This window comes from Notamacropus eugenii, chromosome 5 (assembly GCF_028372415.1).
Source record: "Notamacropus eugenii isolate mMacEug1 chromosome 5, mMacEug1.pri_v2, whole genome shotgun sequence".
Lineage (NCBI taxonomy): Eukaryota > Metazoa > Chordata > Mammalia > Diprotodontia > Macropodidae > Notamacropus > Notamacropus eugenii.
In genome coordinates, this window is record NC_092876.1 from 154,310,288 (window position 1) to 154,322,195 (window position 11,908).

Sequence of the window (11,908 nt, forward strand, 5' to 3'; positions counted from 1 at the left end):
TAATACACACACACACACACACACACACACACACACACACACACACACACACAGAGTATTAATTACTGATAGTGTCCAAGCCTTCATTTCCAGGAATTGACCTCTGTTTCTTAATATATTTTAAAGTTTTACTTATGGTACTAAATATGTAGCATTTTAATAAAATATAATTACAAAAGGAAATAAACTACTTGGGCTACTATAAACTATCTTTGAGAACAGAGGGTAGATTAACTGTTTTCAAAGATTTTAAATTGGAACAATATTTTCCCTTTGATTACTTTTATTCTTCATTATAGTTGTAAAGAAAAAAGTTTTTTCCAATTTTTTTTAATCTGCCTGCCTTATCATGAAATTTTAGTTTTTACTCATCTGAATATTTAAATCACTTAAATTTTTGCCAATGCAGAATACTCGATATTCATTTTTAGATTTACTACTAACATTGAGCTGGTGAGAGAAATGATTATTAATAACCAATAATTTGGGAGCTACAGAGTTTCCCTCTTTTCTATGGTCCTCATTTCAAAGTTTAGTCTTTTGAAGGACACTACTGATAAGTTTGGATTAACTTTCTTAACAATCTTGTTCAGATGCTGCCCAGGTGGGGAAGCCATTGTGTCCTACTCAGGGTTCAGGTGGGGATAAATTCTTTGAATAGATTGCCTAAGGTTGAGGGTAACTTAGAATTAAATGACAAAATCAAAGTACATTAGAATAGGGCCAGTCCCTCATTGTAATATTCACTCTTTCATTGCTTGTTAACCAATCAGAATTGATTGCCACCTTCTATAACACCCACCTTTCTAGGGATATAAGCCATGAACCCCCTCCATGATTGTCTTTGGCACCTGCAACCTCAAGGCCTTACATCAAAAATGTTAGCATTATTAATAAAATGCATAATTATCCAGAAATTATGTCTCTCAAACTTTCAAAATGCCACACTGGGAAATACAGTCTCTTATTGACAGAAGAGTAGAGGACTACTAAGGCAAAATATTGTATATACGGTCAGATGCAGTCACTGTAATAGGCAATTTTGCTTGACTTTTATGGATTACAAGAGAAGATATAATGGGGGGGATAAAGGACGATGATGTTAAAAGCAAAAGACATTAGGAAAATATTTTGGATTCAGAGAATTCCCTTGAACATTTTATATATAATAAGAATTAAAATTTTGTTTAACTTATGAAATCCAAAGATAGGAAATTATTGAATAGGATAGGATTGAAGGGGGAAATGATGAGTTCAATTCTGAATTTACTGAGCTTGAGTAGTAGTCAGGTAGAAATCTGAATGAACTCCAAATAGAAGTCATAGTTAGAACTGTAGAATTGGGAATTGTCTACAAGGAGGTGATGTGATATTAAACAAGAGTTAGGGCATAGAGATGATGAAAAAGTGAGCCAAAGATGGATGTTAGGATATGTAAGCATTAAGGTTGGAAGTGGGAAAGGAATCAATGAAGGAAACACAGGAACAGTGTGAGGGGAGGAGAACCAGGAGATTATGGCATCAGAGAAACCAAGGCAATAGAAAGTATCTTTTTTGTAATCCCTAGGCCAAGAAAGAAGTTTGTTTGTTTGTTACAAATATTTAGGGTACCCGGAAATACTAAAAGAAGACTTCAACTAGAGAAAGGACCCAGATGAAGCTATCAGAAAGAAAAATGCAGCAGGGCTACTAGTAAAAAAGAAGTACTTAATTCTCCAAAGTATAAGAGGCTAAAAAACTGAACATTTTCAAAAGAATTACAACTACCAATAACTATATGAAATTATGCTCCATTTCTCTAACAATAAGAAAAATACAAATTAAAACAACTGATATTTCCTCTAACATCTAGTAAATTGGCAAAGATAATTGGAGGGGATGTGGAAAGACAGACACACTAATACACTTTAGTTGAATTCCAACCATTTTGGAAAATATTGGAATTACGTTAGAAAAGATACTAAAATGGTTACATCTTTTGACTCAAGAAAACAAGGTCAAAGAAAGAAAGGTCCAAAATTCAAAAATATCCATAGCAGCATTTGTGCTAGCAAAAATCTGGAAACAGGCACAGCCAAGATGACAGAGGACAAACTCGCTCACATAGCCCATAAAATACCTGTAAAAAATGACTCTAAACAAACTCTAGAGCAGCAGAAGCCACAAAATGACAGAGTGAAGGAGATTTCCAGCCCAGGATAGCCTGAAAGGCCTACAGGAAGGGTCTATCACATCGGGCATGTTGGGAACTGCAGCCCAGTATGGGCCATGATATGTAGCAGGGACAGGACCCAGAACAGGCTTCAGGTAGCCGCAGGCAGCAGCAGTTCCCAGATCGCTCAATCCACAAATGCCACAGACAGCTTCAAAGATTAGTGAGAGGGCTGCTTTACCCAGGGGAGGGGAGCACAGTCTGGACTGCTGGCAGCAGCTGCTGTAGCAGTAGCATCCATTTTTGGAGCCCTTGGCATAGAGCGCCTGGAGGAATTGAGCAGCTGATCTGAATCTCAGTCCTGAGCATGGCTCTGGGGTGAGGAGGAATGCTAGTTTGGTGGGGCTGGAGGTGATTGTAGAGATTGTAGGGTTTTTGGTTGCTCCCAGACGAGTGCGTGAGCCAGGAGAGGAGAAAACTCCTCTCCTTTGATTGTACCACCTTGGAGGAACTGAGAACTTACAAGTCCCCAGAGTATACCCTCCTCTTGATGAAGGACTCAAAAGTCAAGTAACTTGCTGAGAAAATGTCCAAAAAAGGGAGAAAAAAATAAGACTATAGAAGGTTATTTTCTTGGTGAACAGATATTTTCTTCCATCCTTTCAAATGAGGAAGAACAATGCATACCATCAGAGGAAATCAAGGCTTCTGCATCCAAAACCTCTAAAATAAATATGCAATGGTCTCAGGCCAAGGAAGAGCTCAAAAGGGATTTTGAAAATCAAGTAAGGGAGGTGGAAGAAAAATTGGGAAGATATAGGCAAGAAATCATGAAAAGTAAGTCAGCAGCTTGCTAAAGAAAAAATGCTGAAGAAAATAACACCTTTAAAAATAGACTAACCCAAATGGCAAAAGAGGTCCAAAAAGTCAATGAGGAGAAGAATACTTTAAAAAGCAGAATTAACCAAATGGAAAAGGAGGTTCAAAAGCTCACTGAAGAAAATAGTTCTTTAAAAATTAGAATGGAGCAGATGGAAGCTAATAACTTTATGAGAAACCAAGCAATTACAAAACAAAACCAAAAGAATGAAAAAATAGAAGACAGTGTGAAATATCTCATTGGAAAAACAACTGGCCTGGAAAATAGATCTAGGAGAGATAATTTTAAAACTATGGGACTACCTGAAAGACATGATTTTAAAAAAGCCATCATCTTTCATGAAATTTTTAAGGAAAATTGCCCTAATATTCTAGAAGCAGGGGGCAAAATAAATATTGAAAGAATCCACTGATAATCTCCTGAAGAGTTTCAAAAAGAAAAGCTCCTAGAAACATTGTAGCCAAATTCCATAGTTCCCATATCAAGTAGAATATATTGCAAACAGACAGAAATAAACAATTCGAGTATTATGGAAATATAATCAAGATAACACAAGATCTAGCAGCTTCTACATTAAGGGATTGAAGGGCTTGGAATATGATATTCCAGAAGTCACAGAAAGGAACCAGGATTAAAACCAAGAATCACCTACCCAGCAAAATTGAGTATAATACTTCAAGGGAAAAAAGGGTTATTCAATGAAATAGAGGACTTTCAAGCATTCTTGAGGAAAAGACCAGAGCTGAAAAGAAAATTTGACTTTCAAGCACAAGAATCAAGAGAAGCATGAAAAGGTAAACGGGAAAGAGAAATCACAAGGGACTTTCTAAAGTTGAACTGTTTATACGGAAAGATAATATTTGTAACTCTTGAGACTTTTCTCAGTATTTGGGTAGTTGGAGGGATTATACACACACACACACACACACACACACACACACACACAGAGAGAGCACAGGGTGAGTTGAATAGGAAGGGATCATATCTAAAAAATAAAATTAAGGGGTGAGAGAGGAATATATTGGGAGGAGAAAGGGAGAAATGGAATGGGGCAAATTATCTCTTATAGAAGATGCAAGAAAAAACTTTTCCAATGGAGGGGAAAAGGGGGGAGGTGAGAGGGAAAAAGTGAAGCTTACTCTCATTACATTTGACTCAAGGAACAAATAACATGCACACTCACTGTGATATGAAAATCTATCTTACACTACAGGAAAGTAGGGGAAAAGGGGATAAGTAGGGTAGGGAGGATGATGGAAGGGAGGGCAAATGGGAGGACAGAGCAATTAAAAGTAAACAGTCTTGGGAAGGGACAAGGTCAAAAGAGAGAATAGAATAAATGGGGGGCATGATAGGATGGAGGGAAATATAGTTAGTCTTCCACAACATGACTATTATGGAAGTCATTTGTAAAACTACACATATGTAGCCTACATTGAATTGGTTGCCTTCTCAGTGGGGATGGGTGGGAAGGGAGGGAGAGAAGTTGGAATTCAAAGTATTAGGAACAAATGTTGAGAATTGTTTTTGCATACAACTGGGAAATAAGAAGTACAGGTAATGGGGTATAGAAATCTAAGGGAAGGGGGGCGTCTGATAGAAGGGAGGGCAGATTGAGGGAAGGAGTAATCAGAATGCAAGGTGTTATGGGCTGGGGGGAGGGGAGAGATGGGGAGAAAATTTGGAACTCAAAATTTTGTGAAAATGAATGTTGAAAACTAAAAATAAATAAAGAGAAAAAAATTAAAAAAAATCTGGAACCAAATAGGGTGCCCATTAACTGAGGAATGATTAAACAAATTGGGGTATGTGTGTATGTATGTGTGTGTGTGTGTGTGTGCACGCATGTGTAAAATCTAGCACAATACCTGGAATAAAGTGGGTACTTAATAAGTGATTGTTGATTGATTGATGAGTATAATAGTATAGCTTTTAAAGCAACAACAAACACAGAGAATAACCAATTCTCATGCCACTATAAACTGTGGTTGAGAACAGAGGGTATTAAATATAATTTTTTCTGGACATGTTAAGATGGAATAATATTTTCCTATTGACTACTTTTGTTCATTTCTATAATCCTAAAGAAGGAAGTACAGCCAAGATTTTTTTTTTTTTTTTAAAACTGCCTGGTTTATCATGAAATTTTGTGATATATAACTTTCTATTATGTTTAGAAAAATACCTTGAAATCTTTAGATCTGAATGCCAAACAGAAGGTATTACATTTGATCTGGGAGAGAGGAGAGGGGTTTGGACAGGGACAGAAAGCTGTATTGACTGAAGGAGGGGAGCGAGAGAAACCTGCAATGCTCAGATTTGTACTTTAGGAATACCTTGAAATATTTTATTATGTTTATGAAGTAACTAGAAATGGGGATTTTTGAGATTCATATGTACAGACAGGGAGGAAGAGTACAGACAACTCCTTGTCTTGCATAGAAATGGTGATTAGGCCCTAAAAGATTGATTCTCTGGTTACAGATATTCAAGGAAATTGTCTAACTGCAGTAGGCACCTGCCCCTTGTTCCCTACCTCAGTCCAGATTCCTTTAAGCTTGACCTATTTTTTTAAGTTAAAAAAAAATTATCATTCCTTTATAGCATTTCATAACCTCATTGTAACTTTGTCCCTCCTAGAAATTACTCCAGAAGAATCTTCAAATGTAACTTAGGGATAGAGTATGTCTATTTCCCATTAAGATTATTCTTTCCGATGTGGGAAAGTTGGAACACTAATTCATTGTTGGTGGAGCTGCGAGCGCATCCAACCATTCTGGAGAGCAATTTGGAACTATGCCCAAAGGGCTACAAAAATGTGCATACCCTTTGACCCAGCAATATCGCTACTAGGACTATATCCCCAAGAGATCATAAAAATGGGAAAGGGTCCCACATGTACAAAAATATTTATAGCAGCACTCTATGTAGTTGCCAAAAACTGGAAGTCAAGGGGATGTCCATCAATTGGGGAATGGCTGAATAAATTATGGTATATGAATGTAATGGAGTACTATTGTGCCATAAGAAATGATGAACAAGAAGACTTCAGAGAGGCCTGGAAGGACTTATATGACCTGATGCTGAGTGAAAGGAGCAGAACCAGGAGAACTTTATGCACAGCAACAACCACAGTGTGTGAGAGTTTTTTCTGGTAGACTTAGACTTTTGTAATAACACAAGAACTTCTTACCAAAAAAAAAAAAAAAAAATCCCAATGGAGGATCTCAAGGCAAAATGCCTGCCACACTCAGAGAGAGAAATATGGAAGTCACTCACATATTGTAGCAGATCATGTTTGTGTATGTGTATGTGTTTGTGTATCATGTTCTGATTTGTTATACGATTTCTTTCATTTATCTTAGTCTGACTACATAGCATGACTATAGTGAAAATATACTCAATAGGAAAGTATATGTAGAATCTATACAGAATTGTATGCAGTCGTGGGGAGGGAGGGGGATAGTGGGGGGTAGGTGGGGGGGACAAAATCACAATTGTATGGCAGTGATTGTTAAACATTACAAAATAAAAAAATAAAAAAAAAAATAAATTAAAAAAAAAAAAGATTATTCTTTCCTTCCCCATTCTATAGGAGCCAGAAGAAAATACAGTCCACGTGGTTTAAAATGCATTTACTACCTGAAAGAGAAATTAATAAAACATAATACTGAGAAACAAATAACAAATGGTTACTTGTTCATATAAAAGGATCAGGCATTTTCATATACTTTGGACCATAGATGAACCTTGGACTATCTAAGTATGCTTAGTTTTACTTAATGTACTCATATAAAGGGTAATTCTGAGGAAAGTTTCTGTATGTAATTTCCTTTTTCTTTTAAACAGGATGTGTATAAGTTATTAAAGTTATTATTATATAAGCCTTTGGAAATGCTCTGTATAAAGCTACACACATTGATGGCAGATCAAGGAGAGCAGGTCCTTTTTTGCTCAGAGTAGGGAGGACAGATGTATAGGTAGAAGCAGACTGATTGATGAATGTGCATGAGCTCAGCTCCTGACTCAGAAGCAGGAAACCTTTGCATTCCTCATTGTAACCTCTCCTGCTAACATTTATGCTTCAACCAGAACCAAGTATCAGTTAGGACCAAGGTGCTTTTCTGGGATTCAGCCTGCAATGCTGGAAATTGGGATGAAAGTGAGGTGGAAAATGCACATGTCTCCTACCTTTTCTAGATGAATGAACCTGTCCTCTAAATTGGTTTGTATAAAGTAGTTGTTAGCAAACCATGACCCATAGGCCAACTGTGTCCCACCTCCTGTTTTTGTTTTTGTTTTTACAACTCATGAGCTAAAAATGCCTTTTACACTTTAAAATCAAGTATTATTTGATAATATGCTATTGGTAAATATTACAGTTTGATCAGCTTAGAGTGAGTCTTTCTCTGAGTTACTTGAATTGTCTAAGCCTGCCTGGTGGTAAAAAGGCTGGAAAGAAACTCAGTAATTACCTAGTCCAACTCTTTCACTTTACCAGTGAGAGCAATAAGGCCCAGAGAGGTCAAACCACTGGTACAAAGTCACACAATAGTCAGTAGGTATTCTAGTCTTAAAATTCTATTTGCCTTGACAAAGTTGTTTTCCTTGTATTTTTTTTATTACTTATTTGCATACACATCTCCTTCTCCAATAATACGTATACTCTATGAAGGTAAAGAGAGTCTGTTTCATTTCTGTCTGTTTCCCTAACACCTAGAACAGTGCTTGGTACATAGTAGGTACTCTCCTATTACTGTCAAGGATACTATGATCCTCCCAGTCACTCAGTCTCATAACCTAGGTCAAGGGTGAGGAACCCTTGTGGCCTCAAGGCCACATATGGCTTTCTAGATCCTCAAGTGTGGCCCTTTGACAAATCCAAACTTCACAGAACAAATCTTTGTTCCGCCGCACTTAAGGATCTGGAGGCCTACACATGGCCTCAAGGCCTCAGGTTCCCCAGCTCTGGAAGAGGAGCTTTTCTGAACTACTTACTCTCTCTCAACCCCCATATGCAATCTCTTATCAAGTCCTGTCTATTTTCATATCTGGACTATTATAATACCTTGCTGATTGCCTTCCTTGTTCCAAGTCTCTTACCACTTCAGTCCATCCTACATTGATTTGTCAAAATAACCTTCCTAAGGTACAAATCAGAGCATTGCAGGTTCCCCCCACCCCCATGATTCAATCAATACCAGTCACTCCCTGTCCCCAGGCTTAAATATAATATCCTCTGTTTAGCATTAAAAGCACCGCCCCCCCCCCAACCTTTCTACACCTTACTGTGTTTCCCCACCATGTGACACTTTCCTCTTTGCTGTTCCTTGAACAAGACACTCTGTCTTCCGACTCTGGGCATTTTCACTAATTCATAACTCAAATTCTCAAATTGGAATTGCTTACTTACATATGCTTTGTGGGATGCTGGCTATGTTCATATTAGACTTTATATCTATAGTAATGCAACTTCCAAGTGGTCGTCCAACAATAAGCTAGAAACAATGGTGAATGCTGTCCTGGAGCACCAGGATCAGTAACAGTTGTCACATACCTCTTCTGTCAGTATTTATAATTGTTTCTTCAGTCTCACTATAGCTAAATGAGACAAATGGGATTAAACTTCACTTAAAAATTATAATTTCATGCTTCCTACTGCCCCACCCCACCCCAATCTATCTCTTCACAAAATATATGCTTAAAACACACACACACACACACACACACACACACACACACACACACACACGACTGATCTTTCTCAGGCAGTAGCAAAACAGTTGAAAACCGGTTTATTATGAAGACATGTTTAAAGGCCAGGATACAACACTTCTGAGAATTAAAGATCACATTGTGAAATTTCATGAAAAAAGAATATGCTACTTTGAAATTTGTGATACTGGGTGTGGTCAGGCTAAAATTTATCTTGACCATATCTAGAATAAGTTTTAAGTAAACAAGAGAAAATCCAGTCTAACACAGGCATACTTAACCTAATTGAGAGAACAAACTGGAAGCACTTAAGAAGCAGATATTTATATAACAGGCACTGTGGTTTCTGCCAGCACATTAATATTCTATCATAACTTTATCTGCCTGATTCATGGAGTTTTGAAGGATGAGATGGTACAGACCAAAGGGAAATGTTGTCAGAAGAACAGGGCAAAAATTTTGAATTTAAAAGTGAAGAAATCAAACTGACACCTGCTAATAGAACTTATGGATTCTTCCAACTGACTGACACAAGCTAACAAGTTATTGCAATAGTCCAGGCTTGAGATAATGAGGGTTTGCACCATAGTGGAAATGGTATTGTCAGGGGAGAAAAAAGATTGTAAGGGAGTGTATACAAAAGATGATACAAAGATAGAATGGATAGCGCTTGGCAACAGAGTGGATATAAGAAGTGAGAGAGTAAGAAATTGAGGATGGCACCTAAATTATGAGCCTGGATGATTGGGATGATGGTGGTACCTTCAACACTAATAGGGAAGTTCAGAAGGGGAGAGGTTTTAGGTGAGGAAGATGAATTCAGTTTTGGGCATATTGAGTTTCAGATGTCTCTGGGCAGTTGAAAACACAAGTCTAGATGTTAACAGAGAGTTTAGGGATAGATATGTAGACCTGAGAGTAAAGATGATAATTGGCGTAGAGATGATAATGAAATCCATGGGAGCTGAAATTAGCAAGTGAAACAGTATAGAGGGAAAGGACGAGAGGGCTCAGGACACAGACCTGGAGGACTCCTGCAGACAGTGGGTGTTACCTGGATCAAGAAAAGAAATTCAGAAGGTAAGAGGAGAACGGAGATAGAGCAGTGTTGTGGAAACCTAGACAAAAGAGAACATAAAGGGGGAAAGAGGGATGAACAATGTCAAAGGCTGCAGAGATGTCAAGAAACAATAATAATAGGGAAAAAGCCATTTAATTTGTCAATTAAGAGATTCTTTGTAACTTTGCAAAGAGCAGCTTTGACTGAATAATGTGGTTGGAAACTAAACTGTAGAGAGTTAAGGAGACAGAGACAGAGAGAGAGACACAGACAGACACAGACACAGAGACACAGAGAGGAAAGGAAGTAGAGACATTGATGCTATGGATGTCCTAAGTAGTTTAGATACAAAATGGAGGTGAGATACATGACAATAGCTAGTGGGAATGGATGGATCAAGTAAGAGTTTTCTGAGGATGGGGGAGACATGGTTATATTTGTAGGTAGTTAACAGAGAGAAATTGAGGGAGCTGATGTGATGGAGGGGATAGTGTCATGGAGAAGGCAGGATGGAATGGGATCGCTTGTGTACGTAGAGACGTTAGCCTTGTCAAGGAGAAGGGCCACCTCTTTATTTGAGACAGAAATGAAGGTGATTGTGGCAGAAAGCATCTCTCTGGGTGATGTGAAATAAGGAAGAGCCCCAGGAGTAGAAGGCACTTCCAAGGTGTGAATTCCAGGGTTGAAATGATCTCCTAGGATGAAGAGGTTGCTGGGCTTTGGTGAAGTCCAGAGGAATTCAACCTAGTGGGAAATGACTGAAAAGTAGAGAGAACATAAATACCCACCAAAGTTGATGGCAAAAAATTTTAAAAGTGTTTGACTCAGTAGGACGAATTTGTTCCTTACAGATTCTCCTCCCACTAAGTTTCCCATTTATAAATTAAAATTATAAATGATTCCCTGAAAGATTTAAGGAGAGATCACTTTAACCATCCTATGAGTCTTAATATCAAATGAAGGATAAAATAGGGAGATATATGTTTAGTGAAGGTTTTTTGACACTGACTTATAGCATTCCAGCAAAATCCAAAATAAAGAAGGATTTTCTTTAGATAGAAAAATTCTCCAGATAATTCTGTTTGTGGATGACATTGTGCTTACTGCAGCAGATTCCTAAATGAAATTCATAATAATTAGAAATGGTCAACTTGTTTATGATGGAGTCAAATGGATGAAGATTCAGACTGAAATTCAGCTGGATGAAAACCCAAACTTTGGATGGGTGCTGAGGAAGAACAATAATGGTACTTGTAATTGAATGGAAAGAATAAAAATGAACTGAATTATATTTTTAAAGTTGCACAGCATGTATAATTATGCCAAATATTTCTCTAAAATAAAGGCTTACTTTTTTAGCATCCATATTCTTCTGATGATTTTGTATGTTTGTGAGTCATGGAATATTAATTTCTGAAGAATTAAAGTTACAGATCACACAAAGGGAAATGGAGAGTTTTATGGGATAAGTAGATTTCACCATGTTGCTATTTAGAATAGCAAAATAATGATTCAAATGTGATAGGAAGCATTTCATTAAGATCCCCTCCACAAACTCCTCCAAACAAACCTAGAAAATAGACTCGTCTGAATCCTTATGGGGAAATCTCCAGGAAAAGAATGGAGCTTGGCATAAGAAGACTGACAGGGAGGTCTGTGGACTCTGAGGAGAGGTTTGGTCACTGTAGTTGACCAAAAAGAAGCTGTGCACCAAGGCAAGAAGAGGTGCTAGACCATACTGGGGCTCTACCAGATCCATATCAGGACACAATGATGGAGACAGCTGCAAACTGGTGACTTTGTTGGTCACTACTAAGTTCTAGGTCATAGATCCAAGGCAGAGTGAGAAGGGGACCCGTACCCAGAGGTGACATTTGTAGGCAAGGAGGCCCTGGACAGTGGACCAAGAAAGAAGAATATTCAGAAACCCAACAGTAGCAGCAGCTGTGACTCAGACTCCAAGTTCAGAGTTGGGCATTACTTTCAGCATCTAACATAGCCTGTAAAAGGATAGCCAAGATAGGAACCAAAATACTTAATAAATTGTATCCTTCTCTATGGGGAGGGGGGATGGGGAAAGGGAGAAAAAATAAAATAAAAA